General features: G+C 38.1%; 1 long non-coding RNA gene across 1 annotated transcript; it reads right to left on the reverse strand.

Moving 5' to 3' along the window:
• Window positions 1–5,273: 5,273 nt before the first annotated feature.
• Window positions 5,274–10,982, reverse strand: LOC146438818 (uncharacterized). The gene is made up of 3 exons (XR_014851939.1): window positions 10,561–10,982; window positions 7,524–7,588; window positions 5,274–6,571 (listed from the first exon to the last, which is right to left on the reverse strand). It is a non-coding gene; the product is annotated as an uncharacterized LOC146438818 (long non-coding RNA).
• Between the last annotated feature and the right edge of the window lie 11,337 nt (window positions 10,983–22,319).

Here is a 22,319-nt window from a genome sequence, read left to right on the forward strand (position 1 = left end):
TCTATTGTATATGCAAGTGTACAACTAAGGAATGACAAAAACTATCTTTGCCTTTTGGGACGAAGTAAGAGAATTAATCTTTTACTTACCAAGAGACAGTGTTACAGAGCTGAAGGGCACAGAAGTATTAAATGTGTTAGGCAATGATTGCAAGCTAGAAATCATGTTGAAGAATATGCATACACACATGATCTTCTGTTTTAAAACTTACCTTAGTGCAAGCTACACCTAACTAACACAACCACAAAAGATCTTCAAATCTACACATAATAAATGGAGCATTTGTGCTGTATCTGTTTGGATTTATACACAACCTGAATGCGAAAATCTGGTGCTCTCTGTACCTGTTCCATGAAAACACAGTTCTTAGAACAAGTTGCCCACAATTCCTTGTTTCCATATTACATGGCAAAGTTTAAACTAATGAAACAAATCCACCCCATTTTCAAACGGAGTACATATCATGGCTAATCTCCTAGGGTGCATTATAACAGACAAAGATCTAGCTTAGTCCTGGGCTTGGTGAAGAAAATTAAAGCTTCAAAACTTTGGCACTCCTACATATCAGATTAAAAGAGCTATGGTTGAACACAGTTTATACAGAGAGGGAAGAACAGTTTCTATAGGCAGCTGCTGGCAAACAGAGTAGAGGTCAAACCAGCTGACAGTCAATGCCAAAACACAGAGCCAGTTTCTACTAAACAGCAGCAGGGTAGGAGACAGCATCCTGAGGAGCAGTGAGGTCAAAAGGGATCCTGCCACAAGCACCATGGTGCCCTGAGCTTGCCCTTGCTCAACCACACCAGCTGGGATTGGGGTGTGGAGGCAAGGAGGGCTGCATCTGGGCAAGGAAATCACTGCAGCATCCGTTTCCTTCCCTCATTTTGACCCCATTTGCACTTTGATAAGAGAACTGCCAAGTTGCAATCTCATAGCATTCTATATGTATCAATCAAAAGGAAAAAAGCTGTCAAAAATGAATGCTGAAAATAATTCAAGAAAACAAAGGCCACACAGAAGCAGCTTAATGTCATAAGTATGTATTTTTAAAGCCTTTTTTCCGAGTCTACAAGTTTGGTCTTATTAAAACAAAATGCTCTCTTACTTTTTTCCAGTCAATGTAATTTCTAGATGAGATGAAGCATAATCAAACCAAAAGTCGATGGCAGAGTGATTTGCCAGCTCAGTCTGTGCTCCAGGAGCACTCCTGCATTCCTCTGAGCTAGGAAGCTCTTGCACAGCAACATCTATGGACAAGGCTGTCTCCTGACTCTGGCAGTACCCAAGACTTCCTGCTGGGCCAACAGACTGTGGTTATTCATGTCAGCTCTCTCCTTGACCCCAGCTACTGGACATACCCTGGACAAGTGACCTTGCATCTCTCGGCAAGTCCAGCACGCCAGGGGCACTCCAGACCACCTCCTCTGCATGAGCAGCCATCAAAAGCAAACCCCTTGGCTTCTGCATTGCTAGGCCAGCTCCCTGTAGAATGATGAGTGCTTCAAGTCCTGCTCTGTAAAGCATTTCGTGGCTGGGGACCAACACTGATAAATTTCCAGAGAAACCACCATGGTCAACAGTCACACAATGAAACCTACACAGTAAAGCTAAAACTGACTGTGGGATGAAGAGTTTTAGGTCTTTCCTGAGAACCACTCCTGAAGATCTAATAAAAATTAGAAAAGTGCTTGACCCCCTTTTATCTCCAAGGCAAAGCATATTTCTTCATTTACATACACATTTGCATATCACACTATATGTCATTATTGGAAACAAATCAGCAAAACAATCCCACATTATTCTAATATGCACATTTCTTTCTCTGTCAAGTGGATAATTAAAAAAACAAAAAGACAGATGAGAAGTCACGCTTTGTTTATTACCCTCACGATAAGATTTTCAGATACTGTGGTGGTAAGCTTATTTTGAATAGCAAGCATTTACTAGATCCTATTATTCCACAATTTCTGTGGGAGATTTCTTGTCACCTTGGAAATGATATGTTTGTTCTGGAAAGAAAAATTAGCTTTATTCAGAGGTCTAAGTAATTCAGATATATGGCAAGCAGCAACTAAAACAAAAGTCTAATATCAACATCCCCAAAAGTAGATTTTATGACTGTTAAATATACATGTTGCAAAAGATTAGATTTACTGTTTTGCTTATATTGTGTTAGTCATTTACAACATTTGGTAACTGAACAACATAAACTTATTTTATGGTCTTTCATCCTTTCTCAAAAGGATTGCAAGCTCCTAGTAAGGCAAATTCAGCACAAGGGTTTCTGGGATGTAGGCACTGCACATACAAAGGTAGTATTTCTGATGGATAACATTCTTTAAAGGTCTTTTCATGACCCATTAATTTATGAATTACACAGAAAAGTAGGCATTGTCAAGGGTTTAATTTCAGTTATATGTTGGGTTTTTTTCCCTTGAATCAGCTTTTATCCAAAAAATAAGTAGGACTAAAAATAACATGTTCCCTTAGACTTATGACTGTGACAGGTCTTATAATAGAATTAACTGTTTTATTCTTTACTTATCAAAAGGTGGGCAGTTGACCCCATCATTATCTATATATAAGAGTACACACACAAAAAAAATCAAAATAGAAAGAAGAGTTCAAAGGCTTGCTTCATTAACAGCACAGTTACAAAAAGCAATTCCATGCAATTGCCACGGAATAAAATTTGTAGTAAGGAATGAAGTATGCAAATTAATGCTGCACAAAGATTAAGATAAAAAAACTACTTGATAAAACTTTTTGACAATGTACTGGCAAACTGACTTCCTGGGAGCCAGATTTCCAGCAAGGCAGCCTATCTCCACCTTGCCAAATCTAATCCAGTCCAGGTAAACCAGAAGTAAGTTACCACAGACAGGTTATTTAGACGTTGAGAAATTAGTCCAAAGGTCCACCTTACTTAAAAAGAAAATTTGTGCTTTTACTCATGGCTCAAAAAAGAGACCAAACAGTGACGAGCATAATTAAGGAAGTATTCTTTCTCCCTAAGTGCTGATCCCCCCAAGGACTGAAGTACAGATAAATTGCATAAGCCATCATAAGACAATTTTATCGATAATACCTCAGTGTTCTGAGGTGTTATTTATTTCTCTTTTCTCTCCTCTCTCTTTTTCTTACAGCAATTAAAAAAAAAAACAAAACAAAAAAACCAAAAACAACCCAACACACAACAGCCCTCAAAAATGAGAGGGAGAATCTGTTAGCAAGCTAAAGAAGTTGTGATAAAATTCTGACCTCAGGAGTTTTTGACCCAAGCAGCAACTGTAAGCATTGCTGCTGAACAGGGCTTGTCTGGGTGCTTGCAGTACAGTATTGCAAGCAATCCAGATTGGCTGCAATTAAGAGATCTGGTTTTTACTGACAGGGTGTGGCAACATGTAAGAAACTCACGGTATCCTGAGAGGGAGTTTCTTAACTTCCTTCTCGTTACATTCATTGGTTTCTGTTTCACAATGAAAAAGTGTGAAAAAATGCTGACAATATTTACATTCAAATGTCTCTTGCAAATAATTATGGTCTTTAGTGTCAGCTAAGATGAAACTAACATAAACTTTAATATGACCACAATCTTTTTTAATTCTGAAAGAGAAGAACCCTCCTTTTCTTCCACACATTACCCTAGAGGCCTTACCTGACAATGTGTAGTCAGATCTTGGTTTCTTGAAGTTCCCACAGCATTTTCAGGCATTGCAATTGATGGTAATGCTCTTGCCATAAGCATAATTGTAATCAAGAGATGAGATACCCATTGAACCATTAATTGAAGTATAGTTAATATGTTTTTTAGTAAAACTAACAAAACAAAGAGCATGGCTTTGTTCAGTATCAAACCTAAACGTAGCTCTTAGTTCTACAGTGTTGTGGTTTGGCTCTCCAAAGCAGTTTCTTTACATGTCAGTAAATCTGTGACAGGTTGGGAAAAAAAATGAAGATTCATTGTGAAGGCAAAATTGTTTGAAGTCCAAAGAATCATGTAATTTTCTTGAAACAAGCATAAACATGAAATTCTAGGGATAAATGGGAAAAAGCTGCTTAAGCAGACCTGGAAACATTTCAAATTGAAATCGTGGATACTAAGCTACCTCCAAAAATATCCAGTCATCAGTACACAACTGAATCAAATGCAGTCACTACAGGTCTTATTTTATCAGCATGTAAGACAGACTCATTTCTTATATACGTGTTTTCAGTCCCCATTCACCAATTTAAAACTGATCTAATGAAATTATTTCAAAATTCCAATTTGTAGTTCAGTTACAAGATCAACTTATTACTGTTTAATAATGTCTTAGTCTTCAGCTGAGCATAGCAATAGACTGTGTGTGCATTCTTAGACTACAAGCACACATGAGGAAAAAAATCTTTAAAACCTCTGTGAAATGGAGTTGTTTGATCTAATGATTTCTGCCTTGTGTTGGCAATGGGCTACTGGACTGCACACAAATTCATCTCCAGTGACATGTGGTAACCCATTAAGCCACTGTAACTCAATTTCATGTCTGACTACATAGAGAGAATTGAACTGATAGAGTTTGAATAAAGTTTCATGTTGTCAAGGTGACTACAATCTTCCTAAGGTAATAGGTACTTTTCCAGAATGGAGAACAGATTGAGCATTTCTCTGCTTAAAGGCTCCATATACACAGAAATGTTAAACTGCCCATTTTAACAATAACAAGATAGTTAAAATGGTATGTCTGGAATCACGTATGGCAGTAATGCTGATATGAACACAGCCATTCTGGCATAGTTACTTCTATACAGATGAAGAACTACTTCATTATTAGGGATCTTCAGCCCTGTGTAATTACAATCCAACTTTACAAGCGATAGCAGTTGTCAAATAGTTGGACCAGCACAGAAAAACACTCCCAACCATTAATTAAGCACGATCATTTTTAGATCACTCTGTGATAATTTTCAGGTAGCAGGTAATCTAGCTTTCTCAGCCATAGCTCAAAACACTTAGAAGTCTCTTTGTGCGTAAGGAAGGTATAGGTGAGAAGCTGTTTCACTTGCAGATAGAAGGCAGAATTGTGTTGTTACAAATGCAGGAAAAACATGTGGAAGGTAACAGAGAAAAGTCAGCTAAGAGGCTTTGTCTGAACTCCAAAATACACAAATGAGTCACCTCCATGGAGCACACTATAATGACATGAACCAACTCCACAAGAAAGTGCTGACCTAGTGTGGGAAACAAGAATTGCCTCATACTTGATTGCTGAAATTCTAGTTGTTTCAAGAATTGCATTTTGACAGTTTAAGTTTTTGTCTGCATTGAAAGAGAAAGCTTCTTTTTGTTATTCTAAAACTAAGTCCAAATAGTTAATAAAAAAATAACATTAAATAGTCCACAATTTGCTAAAAATATGGGGGAAAGCACATTCACACTACTGCTCTTTTCTTCTAGAATGACATCTGGTGTTTGTATGGTTTGAAGGCATGCATGTGTTTGAAGACTGAGGACCTGCACATTGCTGACATAACATGTAGGACTTTTGAAATGGTGCAGTGCTGTATCACCTGTCACTGGCTCTAGTGCCACTGTGAATTGCTTTTGAAATAATCCAATGCAACAGACATTGAGGGCACCAAGATTTTTCCTATTAGCACAATGTAGAGACCATTTGGATAATGACCACTGCCCCAGAATACCAATCTGTGCCATCACACTTTGTCCAGAAGCATTGTGGTCACTGTACATCATTTGGGGCTCTGAACAGCAGCAGGATCAGGATTATCAGCACACTGTTCACCCAGCAACCACTGGCAAGCAGTGTGGTTGAAGGACTGGGTCTTTTCCAGCTGCTAAGTCTTCCTTTTCTCCACATGGAGCAGAGATAAAGTTCAGATGGAGGAAGCAACAGAAAATCCACTAGGTGCTTTGAGGAAAAGAGAAGAACCAGCTGGGGTTTCAGAGTCAAGCAAAAAGAAAGGGGTAAGATGGTCACCACTGGCTATAGACTGCACACATGCCAACATTAAGCTGCATCCAATGTTTCTCTTAAAAAAATGCACTTTCCATTTCCCTCCCAGGGCATCTACTAGTGCATCATGTCTTATATAAGTGTGGGAAGACTGGGAGAGATTACTTGGTCACACCTACAGGTCTGAAGATTTTCTGGCAGGCTAACGGTGACCAGGCAGCAGAAACAGCATCAGAGTCATGATAAGCAAAGGCCAATGTAGATTAACCTTATTCTCTTGGGGAGGTGTGTGAAGTTTAGATTGGAGGTTGAAGAAGCAGGAGCACATCTTTGGACATCATGAGGAATTCTGCTGAAGTTCTCCCCATCTCCAAGGAGGACAGGAAGGAATTGCCCCAGAATAGCCAAGACCCAGAACAGACTAAAACACAGTCTCATTCAACTCACACTCAGGAACTGTACTTCAACAGGATTTTATACTTTAAATTTCAAACAGGATGCAACATGAGAGCTGGACATATCAGCCACTTAAAACTCACCTCTGTAACTTCTGTCAAAGGGTAGAAAAAAGGGAGAGCTGGGGGGAGCTGGCTGTTCTTCTAGTCTGGGTGGATCATCTAAGGGGATAATTTAGTCTCTGTGATATCTAAATCATGGCCTATTTATTTTAAATTCCAATAAAGGGGTAAGAGTGCTAATTACAGTAGAAGGGATAGTGATATGGCTATTCACACACAAAGAACTTGGCAGAGACCAAACTCCACTTTCACATAGGTCAGCAAAAAAAAAGAGTGCGCTGCACTTTGTCACATCTCATTTGGATTGCCTTCAAAATGCTGAGCTAGAGGCAAAAGATACCACAGTTCATTTCCAATTCCACATCTAATCCTCTCACCTTTAATTTATTTTAAAAGTTTAATCATAAGTTCATAAAGCTCAGATATCAATTTTTTAATAAAAAAAAATTAAGCACCTGCAGGTAAGGTTTTTAGGAACTCATGGTTGGCCTAAGTTTCATTATGAATAGGGACTCTCACAGTTCACCTTTGTGCAAATGCTACTGTGATAAAATGTACCTTTCATTCCCTCCGTGTTGCTTCAGGGATGTGTCATTTACAGAAAATAAACAGAAGACATCTATCGCAAAGAAACCATGCTCCACTCGGGGTCAGTGAAAAGCTGCACCTCGCTCTGGAGTTTCTGGCAGCATAGTAATAACCTTTCTGCAGAAATTGCCTCTAACTGCTAGAAACTTTAGTATGAATAGTAAAAGTACTTGAGATATTCTAAGTATACAAATAATGTCTTATTTGCAAATAGAGAAACTTTACTAAATTTGTGGGTTTCAATTTACTGTTAGTTGATGAAAATGATGATATTATTAGTTCTTTAAAGATGTCAGCCAGCTTTTGGAATGCCAATTGCTGTAGTGCTCTTGGATTTCCAGAAGTCAAATTGTTTTGACAAGATCTCTCTCTAAAGGCTCTTAAAGAAACTAAGTTATCAGAAGGATGAAAATTCCTTAGTAGATAAATGATGTGTTGGAGCATAGTAATAAATTATTTTCACCATGTGAGAGAAGTGATCAGATATCTGCACTGGAACTTGTTCTCTTCAATATATTCATAAATGATCTGGAAAAGGGAATTAATAATGAGATGGTAAAGTTTGCTGATGATACAAATTACTCAAAACAGTCAATACCTCAAAAGGTGTCATTATACTGAACTCTGAGAGATTTGACAACAAAAAATGTAGACATTATTTAATATCAATAAATGCAAAGTAATACACATGGGGGAAAGCCTAACTGCACATACACAGGGACAAACAACAAGCAAATAGATAATTTAGTATCACTTCAGCAAGAATTTCGGACTCCTTGAGAACTCTCTGAAAACATCTGCCCAGTGCTCACTGGCAGACAGAAAATGTAAACCAAATTAAAAATCATTATGTAAGAATGAAAAGCTAAAAGACAAAATATTACACCATTGTAAAAACCCAGACTGCATCCACCTCCCAAACACTTCACCTAAGTCTGAACAATCTATGTCCAAAGCTTTATTAAAAGTAGGAATGGTGTATGCTGGACAACATAGATGAATAGCAGTATACTATTGTAACTGTATGAGGGTGGATGAAAGTACTTTTCAACTTGAAAAAGAGATGCAAAAGAGGAACTAATTGTATATAGGAGTGAAACTAACATAGTAAGTAAGGAACAATTGTTCACTATTCATACTACCATAAGTCTTAACAAGCACCAAGTATCACAGTTTAATCAAACAGAATTATTTTTCCATACAATTCACAGCCACACTGTACATTCTATTGTTACAAGAATGTTGTGGCTAACAAAAATATAAATGGGTTTCATAAATAATTGGAACAATTTACAGCAAAAGGGTTCAGCAAGGGATAATAAATATATGATGCACTTAATCTACAGTGTAAGTAGTGGGTACATTGTGCACAGCTGGAAAATGGGAAAAGTGTCACTCTGTGCTTGTTCTATTCTCACCCCTAAGAAACAGTCAAGAGACTGCACTCTGTTCTGATTTAGAGTGGTCATTCTTGTCCTGTTTTTCAGACCCAAAAGCCACAAGTTTCATGATCTAATTATATCTGCCTTCAAGAAACAACTTAAATTTGACTTCTATTTTCAGCACCAGGCAGGAAAACTATTAATTCTCTTTTGCAACAAATAGGGGCTGAGCATTGCTGGCACAATGATTAACTCCTTCCTGCAGCAATTCTGCATATTCTGTACTGCTGCAGCAATCCCTTCTGACTGCAGAACAAACTCCTCTCCCTACTTACTCTTCTTCACCTGACTGTGTATCCAATTGATCTCTCATCTTTCTCTTCATTATATTTATCATATTGTACTCTCCTGATTCTTGCATATAAAGGAAAATTCTGTGTTCTCTTAGACATGTGACAGAATATTACATGTAACCTCTAGACACAAAGGTTCACATTGTATTTAAAAGCATCATATACAATTCTTTTACATTTTGTAGTACAATTTTATTTTCCCCACTAGTTTTAATTCAGCTTTGTCTCCCTGAACATTTCAGACCATGAAAAAGTACAAATAATTTCCAGGATGTCATATATATATATATATATATACATATATATGTATACCTACACACATATATATGTGGGTAAATCATTTTCAACATCATATTCACCAAACTATTTATATAAACAGTTTTATGGATCAGATACCTACATTCATTTTTACGGTTAGGAAAATGAGGTTTTAATGATAAAATCAGTGCCTGTGTGGGCACATGAAGCTGCAGCTCAAAATGGAAGAGCTGAGTGAGCCCCAGCATGCTCAAGCTCTAAGGCAGGGCTGTGCCTCAGCACCAAGGAAAAGCAAAGGTGAGCAAAACCAGCCCTGTCCACTTCTCTCCCCTGAGCAGGCTTATGCACAAATTAAATTGGAGAAAAAAAACAAGAGCTATAGATAATGACTGAGCTTTTTAATAGAGTTTATATGCTTCACTTCCACAGCATTTTAATGAAACTTGAATGCCTAATTCTTCTGGGTTCTTTTAAAAACCCCAGTCCACATCACCAGATGCATAAACTATGACTGAATGCTTTCTTTTAACATTTCCTAGTCACAGGGCAGAAGAACCACATTCTGCATGAATTATAAACTGCATTTACAACAACCAAGTGAAGTGCAGGAATGTCTGGATTAACACAAAATACACGGGATGATTTGCAAGAGCTGTAGCTCCCAACTGGCCTTCAAAACACAGAAGGCAAGTAAATAAGCACCAGAAGGCTGTTATCAGAATAAATCAAAAATCCTTTTCCAGAAACTTCAAAGCCTTAAAAATATTGACTTTACAGCAATAGAAACAGTGATACAATAAATGCATACTTAGCTTCTACATCTTTTTGCATCAATGAATCCAAATGTGCTCTGCAAAGCCTGCGTAGATATGTTTGTCACAGGGCAGAAGCTCTGTGAGCAACAACGGTCAGGAGGAAGGGTTGGTGGCAGACACCTTGCAGAGCAGCAGTCCTCCAGAGTCCTCTAGATGCTCCAGGAACACAGGCAGTCTGAAGAACATCACCATAATTCAGGTTGACCCAGTTCAGTTTACTCACTTTGAATAAACAACCTTAGAAGACAGAGGTTCTCTGATACCTAAGGAAGAAAATTATCCTTCTAAATTCTGCGTATCCTCTAGAGTTTGGGAAAAGGAAGGTGATTTTTAGGGTTGGAGGCTGTTACAACCAGGCCAGATGAAAAAATACATAGGGATACCAGGCAATGCACAAGTCTGATGTGTTTTATGTATTATTTTCAGCCCATCTATCTTTTGAGAAATTGTTTCTGATAGTTTGGATCAATGCCGTGTTAGCATACTCTGCTTCTTCATTTTGATAATTAGTGGCAAGCTTCTCAAATGTTGGCTGAAAATTTTCCTAGGCAGATTCAGGTTTTTTTTTTTAGCTTGGCTTCGTGAGAAAATGAAGCTTGCGTGCATCACACCGTCTCTCTGTCATGTTTGTTCAGCTTCAACTGAACTGAGCAGCATAGTCATTTTTTAAGTAAGAAAATCTTACAACAGACCTGTGCAAAATTCAGCACATCATGGAAGGCAGCTCCCAAAGTCATTAATTTTGTTGCCAGCAAAGATGAAGAGCAGTCGATTAGGTTCATCTGGTAGCAGCTGCTGACCATGCTGGACACGTACAGGTTGGCCACCCTGCATGAATGCATCTCCAGAACAGCATCTGCTGGGTCATTCCCAGTTGTTAGGCCAAGAAACAGTAGCTAAAAGCCATGGAATGAAGAGGAGCCAGGGTTAAGTTAGGCATCTCACTATGAGGACACAAAGAGATTGGAAGGTACCATGGCAGAGAGCACTTCAGTGGGATGAACACAAATGTATTGCACCCCAAAGAGGCAAAGCCAGAGCAAACAGGTTCTCATTAGTTCTGCCATTCAGGGAATGATCTGGATCGGTTGGGTTTTGCCTTCATATCTCTTAATCCATCTATCTCCAATTTTCCAGCTGAACTAGCCTTTGCTTGCAGCTCCTATGTACAAATCCCTATAGAGGCATGAAGAACTAGGGAGGTACTCAGTCACCTGGGAGACAGTGGGTATAAGACAAGCCCACAATTAAACATTTACACATCATAAGCTAATGTTATATGTGATACAAAATGATGACATATGAGAAATCACAGAATTTATGGTTTATCATAGGTAAGGTGACATGCAATAAGCCAATATGTTTATTTACCTAAGCAGGTGCCAGTTCCACTTGCACACTGAAAAGGTGTCTGTCAACTGGACACACAAAAAGAATACATAAGGACTCATACCAGATGTAGGCTGCCTTTTCTTAAGCTTAAGAAGAAAACACACTGATGCTGATGCAGTCTCTTTTCACAACTTTGCAGGATGATAATAGGTGTCTGTTGACAGCTTCCCAAACGGAAAGGAAGGTCTTATTGAAGCACATGAGTACTTTCACATGTGTGTAACAGAGAGCAGTTTAAGACCAGAGATACCTGCCAGCACAGCCACCAGGCAGAACCCTGGCAGACCTCTTTGCCTCTTAGGAGATGACGATATATAGCTTGGCTTCCAGTATCTTCTGACATCCCCTTTCCACCCACTGCCATTTGCAATTCCACAGAACCAAAACAACAAGCAAATCTATCATATCCTCCCTCTCTGATAGTACAATGGTAGTAAAGTTTCCTATTTCTGCTTTAGAGGAGCAGGCTTTTTAAACAAAAGGAGTGCTGCAGGAGGAAAGCTAGGCTCAGAGGCAATGCTGCTGCAAGCACAACACACCCTTTGTCAGCTGCTGCACACAGCCAGCAAAGCAGCACTCAGGCAGTCTGCATGGCAGCTCTGCAACTCTGTCAAGCATCCCCACAGCACGGGATAGCATCAGCCCATTTTGAAAAAAGAAACAGTATTTGTAACCTAAAAGTCTTACTGCAGCAAAAGTAAGCTGAAATTCAGGATTTAAACCAAACAACCTGCTGTTTTGTCTGTGGCATAATGGTTCACCTGTTTACCATTGCTTTCCACAGTGTGCAAAAAACAAAACCAAAAACCCCCCAAAAGCCAAAACAAAACAAAAATCTATCTTGAAGGAATTAAGCTAATAAGAATTTAAAAAAAAAAAAAAAAATCTGATGCCTCTGCCCCAGGCTTCGGTAATGATAGTGAGTTGTTTATATCAGATATGCCCAAATGATCATAATTATGATCTCAGATATCCCTAGATGTCATAATGAACAGGAAAGAAAAATGAGCTCAAAGTCTTTGCTACCCTGAAACTGTCTGATCCCCCAGCCAGATGGAAGATAGCAGCTATATAAAAGAGAGGACTTCCCTGCAGAGAAGTGGCCCAGTCTCTCCAAGGTTTTATAACCAGCCATGCCTGCCCCCAAGGCTTCAGAGGAAAATGAAATACAACAATCCAGACTTAACCTAGGGAATCAACCTCTCATCTTCTGCAGGCAGCCAGCTGTAGCCCTGAAGCATAAGACTGGGTTTTTCAGTCTTTGTCTTAAAGCAGAGCTGAACATGTGGAACATGTTGAGGGCAATGAGAGCCCTCTGTTCTCTTCAACAGTTTATAAAAAAGGGGAGTGACAAAACATAAATACAAATTCACATATGTAAAGATTGCACAGAACAAATGACCTCCACTGCCATCCACAGAGATGTTGCCAAGCCTGTTCCCAGACTCAGATTAAAGTGTATCCAATTGGATTAAATTCCTAGCAATGGCAAACTTACCACCTACCTACACTGGGAAATTATTTCTACATGTAATCACCCTCACTGTATCTTTAATGTGATTGAATTTTTTCAAGCTTTGATTTCCAGCAATTGCATCTTTTCTGGCTTTTTTTCTGCAAGCCTGAAATCTATACTTGATTTAGTTGTTCTTTTGTTCCTAATACATTGGTAATGCCTTCTTATTGTCTTAAGCTCTACTGGCCAGTAATAATTCCTTATTACCTTTATCTTCTCCAGAAAGTCATTCACATTGTGTAGATTCAATTTACATTCTCAGTTATGCCCCTCTGTTCCATACTTAACATTGATTTCTTGTTTAATTATCACCTTTGTGCCTTCTTTACTAGGCTGGCTTTCCTCTCCAAGGTAACTTAGTCGTCTGCTCATTAAAGCATAGCCTTTAGAATACCCAGCAGGATTTCCTTGAGAAGTCCCACTTTCTATTAAAATTTCCCCTTTTAGAACTCGGTTAGGGAAACAAATTGTTCTGATGAACTGGTCGATTTTACGTTTCACATACTTCTTCCTGGTGCAAAACGTTTCTTGCCACAAAGTAGAGTTACTGCAATATCTGGGAGTTTTTGGCAATCAACAGCCAACACTGCTTGGTGCATCACAAAGTCCAACCCAGATTTATTTCATGCTTGATGCAGACATTTCCATATTACAATATCCTTGAGAATGGTGTTCAGAAGTAGTTCTCACTCTGGATTTACTGGCAATACATCTTTTCCTCACACATTGTGAACAAATCCTAGAAAGAGGTGCTCTCCATTGCACCAGATTTTGTCCCAGTGCACTTGTACCAAATGCCCATCATTCTCCAGTCTGCTTTGCTGCTAGTATAATGGACATAAGATTTGTGCCATTTTCATGCTACACTAGAAATTCCAAATGAATTACCCTCATTTGAAATTTTTGGGTTTTGAAAATATCTTTGAAAGGTAAAATGGATATATTACTTCCCTTTAACATATTAATTAAATTAAATTTATCATTGTTTTTCATCCTTTGAAATCTGCAAGTACAATATATTGTGAGAATTCAATTGCACAATTCATATTGTGCAAGTAAAATGCCAGTGGTTTTGTTTGATGGTAGGGGTTTTTTTATTCTGGTACTTGGATTGCAAAATCAAATAAGAGTAGCAATGAATATTGATCCACATTTTATTACCCAGTACATCAAACATTATACCCAAGTTGCTTTTGTTAAAAAATGGTGGTACTTGAAAACATTTTTAGATATTTCCTGGCTCCTCTAAAATAAAACAAACAGATTCCTTGTCCCACCACAAGTTCTATATTGCACAGACAAAAATATATGAGGTAAAAAAAAGACTAAAAAGGCCCAAATCCCACAGTTTTCAATGTTAAAAGCATTATGGTAAGTACCTTTTAAAAAAAAATTAAATTTGGGTAGCTCCACTTACCAACATCACCAAGATGGAGCCATTCAAGTCACGACTAATCACTTAACTCCAAGCATGTTCATTCACATCAAAGGAAAGAAACAAAACAGAAAGACCTTGTATGTCATAAGGACCACACTGGAGCTGGGAAAGCTCAGTTTCTTCTCAAAAGTTTTGGGAAATTTCTCTGGACATTTGTGAACCAATGTGAGAGAAAGAGAGGAGAGGATAGGATAGGATAGGAGAGGAGAGGAGAGGAGAGGAGAGGAGAGGAGAGGAGAGGAGAGGAGAGGAGAGGAGAGGAGAGGAGAGGAGAGGAGAGGAGAGGAGAGGAGAGGAGAGGAGAGGAGAGGACAAATTAACTCCAAGGAGGTATGACACCTGTAGTCCCCAGTCTAAGAAACATCAGAAGTATATTAAAAATATCACTGTGGCAATATAGGAGTTTAAAGGAACTCCAGAATATGCTGTGGCTTGTTACAGCTTCCTCCTGAGGGCACAGTTCAGGGTTGTGAGCAACACATGTCCAGCTCTTCAAAAGAAGGAAAGACCTGAAACCAAGTCTCCCATACTGGGAGTGAAGGCTGAAGTCATTGGGCTTTAGGCTAAAACTCTTTTCTTTCAGAAGTTTTGTGAATTTCTGTTCCTTGCTTTCATTATAGGTAGTTGAAAAGTAAATAGTGTCATTGAGGGTAAAAGGATCACAAGCGGATCACAAGGCTGCTTCAGGGATAACCCATTTCAGTTTAAGAAGAAATTCTTCACTGTGAAAGCAATTGAACTTTGAAAAGGTTACCCAGAGAAGTGGGGAAACTCACTGGCCTTGACAGGCACCTGATCATCTCAGCTAAGGTCTGGCTTTCAACAAGAGCTTGGGGCAGATAACCTCCAGAGCTCCCTTCCACCCCATGCTTTTCTATATGATTCCATACCAATCAAGGTTTTGTTCTGACTAGAAAACACAAAGCAAACAAAAATACTCAGTGCTACTAGAAATACATAATCTTCAGTTAGGACCCCAGACCAAAAAAACATGTATTTTTAGTTAAGCTTCATTAATGCCTTCTGTCTCCATTCACCTTCACTGGGGGCTTTCTAAGATACTGCTATAAACTTTGTCAGCAAATATACAATTTCCTGACTTTTGATATCTTGTATGTTACACCTTGAACTGTCGATAGGCATTTATTCAATGCTGTCCTATTTACGTACAAACCATATATTTTATATGCTGTTTCCTTGAACACAGTAGGAAGCAACCAGCAGGAGACAGTTTCCTTACAATCACCTCTTTCTCAGGGTCACTTTGCATGCAGACTTCAGGCTGACGGGCTTCCTTGCTCCCTTTTCTGAGTCTGCAGTGCTCTGCCCCTTGCACAAATCCACACAACCACAATAAAATTGATCTCACTATTTTCAGAACACCAAAAAGGTTCCTCAGATTGTCCAGCAAAGGCTTTACCATGACTAGCACACTGCCTGGTCTGGAGAGAACAGCTCAGGACTGGAAACCATTGCTCACCAAAAAGAAATTTAAATATTTTTGTTTTAGTGTGCTTGCACAGCAGGTCTGAAACAGCTGCAGAGTGATGGGATACAAATGCAAAACCACATACTTGTATCCTTCTAAAACACTTACCTAACCATTTCATGACACCATGCAAAGACCTCTATTCTACAATAATTACAAAATAAATAACTTACAGAGTTCCACTGGTAACCAAAACCGGACTCATCTTCCATTTGCAATGTTTCAACAGTGAGCTCATAGGAAAGATTTTTTGGACTAATTCTACTAATTTACCTTGGATTAATATATTGGAGAACATACAGGGATATACTTTGATGAATACAAAGGATCAGTACCAGGAAATTCTACAGGTGAAAAATAGGAAATAAAGAAAAAGGCACAGCCATCTTCCTTCTAAACTGCTTCACATTGATTCATGCCAACATGACAGATGTATGTTTCATTAATGATTAAAAAAAAATGGTTATACATGTTGAAAAAAAGTAAACAGTATTTGCAAGACTGAAGGCTGAATTTCCAACTCTAAAAGAAATCATAACAGATAAAAAGAATATGAAGCAGGAGAGAAGCACTACCATTGTGTGTAACACTACCCAGGGCAAACCCAAATATTCTGGTTATCATAACAAGGTATCGCCTTGCTGTCTCCTTCTACTAAGCTTGCCTTGAAAAACATATTATCCAATGGAGGCCCTTGTAAGGCATCTCTCATAAAAGGCTTGTGGTGAGAAATATGAAAAACAAAACCTTCTCCGTGCTTCAAAAACAGCAAGGAGAGAGCTTTTGTTCAGCTCCTGCTGTAATTCTCTCATTAGTAATACCATTGCTGACAGCCCTGATGTCCTTACTTAAGAAGGATGTTTGAAAACTTGAAAGAAACTACAAGAAAAACTGGTGATACAGAAATCTTGCCTTATGGTTAGAAACTAAAGTGCCTCAATGAGATTTGCGTAACAACTAAAGAGGGCTGAGATGCCTTGATCCTGGCATTTAAGTATTTTCATTGAATACTGTCCAGTGCTGAAGGCTTTTTTAAATCCAGCTAAGATTGAACAAGTTAAGTCAAAGCTAAATTCAGACCACAAATAAAACACTTCAGATGAACAGTGAGTGTTGGTATACAAGTGGTGGACTCTTTGTTCTCTGAACTCCTTAAATATGAACAAGATGTCTCTCTAATGAAGTTCACCTTGGTCTTCAAGACATACAGTATGATGCTCTGTGGTCAGTGCTAAGGCTGGACTGGATTACATCACCAAAATGATTAAGCTCTTCTTCTCTCAAAGTCTATGCAGCAATTACACTGAGACATGCTTGTAATTTACTCTGAGCACATTGTGTAAATAATTATTAGTGTTACTACACCCTTACTGACATACTGAAAGTTATTTTCATGTAAATAGGCTACTTTTGTAGAGAACATTTTGACTACTGTCCTAGGACTCACATACTTAGGAATTAAAATTTAACTGGGACATAGGAAAATTCACATATAGCAATTCAGTGGCTGATCTGATCAGTGCTAACTGCTGAGGTCCTACAGAGACTAAAAAGTATTCAACTAATTCTCCAGTGTCCCATTTGCCTGAAGCCCCAGCTGTTTTTTATGGGAGCTACGAATATCTAATATTCTACAAGTGTTTAGCTATTACATATATTAGTTTATGAGGCTCAGCAAAGAAAAAGCTTTGTTTATTAACCTTTCACTAAACCCTTCACAAACTCAAACACTGGAGAGAGAATAAGAACAAAAACGTACATGAGTGTTATCTGGAAACATATATATTTATTACTTTCCAATTTCCCCAGCCCTTGGTAACCATTGAATTTTCATTATTTTCATTGATTTGATCACCTCCTTTTAGTTCAGAACATGAATAAGCTGAAAAGAGAAGAGCCAAAATAAAATTCCCTTTCATAAAGCATTTGTCTCCACACAGAATTCACCAGCATAATTATGCCCCTATAGTTCTGATGGTATAACTCCCCATGTGGACGCTTGAATTCTACAGGCATTCATGCAAGATTAAAAAGCATCCACAAGGCATAATTATACCACTCTAGTCTCTGGTAAATTTCCTCTTACAAAGACGACCTTTCAATGTTGAAAAAAAGAGGTTATTTGGGAAGGAAGACAGAAAGGAAAAGCCCTTCGATTTCCTAATGTAGAAATTTTATAAGGTTTTCTGCTCTTTAGTTACAACCTACTATATAAGCATGCACCAAAAAAAAGATTATAATTGTGAAAACAAAGGTTCCTTGGATGATTCATTTTGAGTGACCACCAGTCAAAGCACACTGACCTGAAATGATATCACAATTCCTCAAGGTCATTTACCAAGGTTAGGGAATTTTTAAAGATCTAGGTAATCTTTCCCTTTAATATCATGGGTACAATTGACTTGTGTAAGTCAATTGTAAGCTCAACTTCTGTAAGCTATACTTAAGCAGCAAACTGTTTTGTGCCACTACATAAAAATGGATCTGAGTTCTCCATGTCATGATGAGAGAAGAAACAACAAAATTACAGTAGGTTTTGTACTCCCTGCATAAAAGAGAAAGGCAATGATTCTGCTCTCTCCTTAGTTCCTTCACCTTGTAGCAATGCAGTTAGAAAGCACGACTTCCAGTGCTCACTTAGATAAAACTTACAAAAAAGCTAAACATGTGAAAGCAGAGGAATTGATGGTTAAGACATCCAAGCAATCATAATTCTTTACGTAAAACTGTGCATAAAGGGTTAAAAAAATTAGATCTACTGAAATAAACTAAATTTAACTCCACATTTCCCTCAGGTTCTCATTACAGAAGTAAATTAAGGTTGTCTGGTTGGCTTTTAACTGTGTGTTTTCTTTTTTAGTACGTGTTTTCATTTTATTGAAGTGCAATATTTTTCTTACATTTTCTAGGTTTCAATTATTATTTTTGATAGCTAATGGACTTTTAAAATATTTTAACATTAATATTCAAATACACTTAGCTTTTACATAGCTTCTTGGCAAGATTTTTCTTGGATTTCTTTTCTTTACAATTATTAAAAATGTTATACATGAGCATTAAGAAATAATCACATGGATAATATGGTTTAGTTACAAAAATATACAGGCTGAAATCAGCATATTGCTTTTCGATGTCTTTGTATTGTCATAATTGCATGAATGGTCAAAAGTCATGAAGCTTAACATTGATTTACAATTGATCATTAGATCAGAGACATAAATTATTATGAGAGGACTCAAGACTTCTTGTTTCTGAGTCCCAGATAGAGCTAGGCATATTTAGAAGGATGAGAGAGACCCGCAGGAAAATAAGTGAAAGCTTCAGTAGAGTCACTCTGCACTGCTCAGGAATTTACCTTAGTAGGTTAAAAACCAAACAAACAAAAAGCCAGGGGTGGCAAAGGTAGCTGAGACATGACTAAAACCAGCCAAGTGTTGAGAGAGCCTTCATTTGCTGTATGGCAGAGCTGAGTTCAATTCTGCACTCTGCCCCTTTTCCCTCCCAGAGGGACAGCGTCACTGCCGGACCAGTCTCATCATCTCAGCCATGGAAGATGGAGCATTTCCTAAAAGATGCCACACACCCTCAGCAAATGGGAAGGAGAGCATCATACCCTCAAGCAGGCTGGCTGCTCCTGACTAGCTGAATTCCAATATCACAGCAGTTGGCCCAGAGCTGTTGACCCCACCTTGGCTACTGGATATATCATCATAATTAGTCACATTTATATGGTTAATGCATTTTTTAATTTTAATCTGTGCTTCTTCAGCTCTAGACTGATTAATTTTAGTTCTTTGGTAAATCTGAAGAGTCTGTACTGGTTATTTCTGAGATAATTCCATATTAATTAAAGCAGCAAATTTCTTACAGAATCTGTTGAAAATAATTTTACTGAAACAGTGGGTGGTGGTGTAAAATTAGTGAGCATCCATCTTACACTCAAAGAGAAAATAAGGTCAAGTACAAGAGAATGTATTTTCACATATAAATCAGATAAGTTGACTTTGCTTTTCGTACAACACAGATGCCATGGCTCAGAAGGGGAACCTGTTCCTCTAGTACCTTTTAGAATATAATAAGTAAACTTTAATAAACCTTCTTGTAGCAATTGAAAGGACTTTTAAATAGCCTGCTGAGGTACAAACATGTACTCCTTCTGTTTAACTTGCTCTGTGGTCTGTACACTCCTGAAGAGGGGCAGACCTAGCTACAGACCCATATTTGCTTCCTTTTGCTGCATCTGTGATCAGAGTTTCTTTGGGTCTCCAACGTTGCCTCCCACATATGGTCACACTAGAGTATGCAACCCTTCAGAACAGGTTATTCCATCACTGGAAGCACCATGCAGTTTTTCTTAGCACAATTCGGTTCCATGAGCTTCTGGAGACCTAGCCAATGATCACTGAGATCATTCCTTAAAATTTCAATGTGCCTCCTACACCACAATATTCAGGTACATAAATATAGGTTGAACATCTGTGCAATTAGTAGAGATGTCTCATGCATTCTGCAAAGCAGAACCCAAACTTACTCCCAGAGCTGTGAACAACACCTTCATGTTTGGTAAACAGCAGCAGCTGCATCTGCATAGTGCATAGAAAAGGAGATGAGAAAATGCTGTGTTCTGGCTATGGTAGCACAAACCCTTCTGCTCACAGCACGTGGGAAAAACACAGCAGTAAAATCTTAGCATTCTCAGAATTTTGGTTTATGTTCTAGTAATGTAACCAAATTAACCAGCCATATTATAAGGACTGTCAAAAACGTTATCTGATATGCCAATGCACTAGCAACAACACAAGCTTTAAAAGCTTAAAAGCCATTTTGAGAATTAAACAAAGATTGACAGTATCTCTATTTTGTAGTGCCAATTTTTTGAACACTTTGCATTTGTCAAGAAACATATGATGGTGTTGGCAGCAGTTCCCAGTCAGCACTGGTCCTCTTTGTGAAAGCCACTGCCTAAACAAAGAACTAGATATGGTCTCATTGTCAACAAATTTGAAGAGTCTCTGCTCCACTGGTGAATTATTGCTATCCTGGAGAGGAGGTGGAAAGCATGCAGGATTCTGCAGCATACACAAAATAAGCTCTTCACAGTTTTTTTTTTGGCTGTTCACATGAGCCATTCTATCACTTTTCAGCAACTCCAGCTTACATTATGTCTACAGACTTACAGTAAGATGAGATAGTCACAGTATTTAAGCCTTCAAACAATCTACGCTGCAAATCTGCCAGCCTCCTGTTCCTCAGAACGTTTGATCTCAGCTAAAAATTATCAGTTCAGAGGGATAAGAGCACAGAGGTATACAGATGACTGTAATGCATTCCACCAGACAGCCTTTATGAATTTTTTAGTTGAACTTTCTTCTGTCCTTGTTGTTCTTGCCAACCACATGCAGAACATTTTAGAGACAACAGCAATTCCTTGGAGGTTTACATGCAGTATTCAATTCCCAACAATAGAAAATAAAAGAAAATCCTTTTTCTAAACGGAGTTTCATCTCATATTTTCCTTCATCCTAAATTATAACTAGCGTCCACTGCTTGCACTGCATAGCTGAGAAGCTAGCAGAAATTGCCACATTCAATTAGCACAGCAAAAGTAGCAAACTAGAAATAGAATTTCATTCACTTTAATTCACTAGTTGGTTGCCATAAATACTCGTCTGTAAAACATGGAATTCTGAATACTCCAGACATTATTTTTCTTTCATGAAGATGTTTGTTTACTTTGGCAGTGATTCTCTTGGGAGAAACTCTAATGACTTCCACTACCCAAAAAAAAACCAACAAAACAAAACAAAACAAAAAAGAAACAGAAACTGCCACTAGCAAGTAAGAAAGTATTAGTCTAGTGTGCTGGTTAAACTCCAGGGCACAAAGGAGAAAAAACAAAGTAGATCACTGCTTTGCATTCTTGTGACCAGAACCTTTATCCTTCAAGTTTAGCAGGTTTTCATGATGGAAGTCAGATTCTGAATAAAGCAAAAAAGCCCCCCATCTCCTGTGAATTTTAGGATTTTTAGCCTTAAAAACAAACAAGCAAAAACATAACACGGGGTGGGAATAAGAGAACAAAGCAAACTATTGCAATCACTGGTGTTAATTTTTCCCACTGCTTTTAATTTCATTTCAACACACAGTGATCTAAGGAAGGGGTTTTTTACCTTGTTGTTTGTATATCTAGATGATTAATATTTTTTCTTTTAATGAGAAAAACCACCAGGAGAAAAGGTAAGCTACTGTTACTCAAAAGGCTGCTCACTGCTGAAAAATACTTACCTACCTCCTTCCTAAAGGTGCATGATTATTATTTTCAGAGTTTAAAAAAATCAAGAACAGAAAAACAGTGAATGAAGCACATTGATATAAATCTTCAGACCTATTTTTCCTGTGAAATGTCAAACCTCATCATCTGCTTTTCTATATGAATAACTTGCAGTCCCAGACTGTTTACCATGTTTCCATGGGAGGAAAACGTCATTAACAAAAAATCAACTTTAAGGTTAAGAGGAAGCAGCTCTAGCAAAAGTATGTGACTCCTGTATTTTGTTACCAGTTAGAACAATGTGCTGTTCCTGGAATGCATATGCAAGTCCATTTCAAAGTTTAA

This window comes from Lichenostomus cassidix, chromosome 4 (genome assembly GCF_008360975.1).
Source record: "Lichenostomus cassidix isolate B80296 chromosome 4, HeHo_3.0, whole genome shotgun sequence".
Classification (NCBI taxonomy): Eukaryota; Metazoa; Chordata; class Aves; order Passeriformes; family Meliphagidae; genus Lichenostomus; species Lichenostomus cassidix.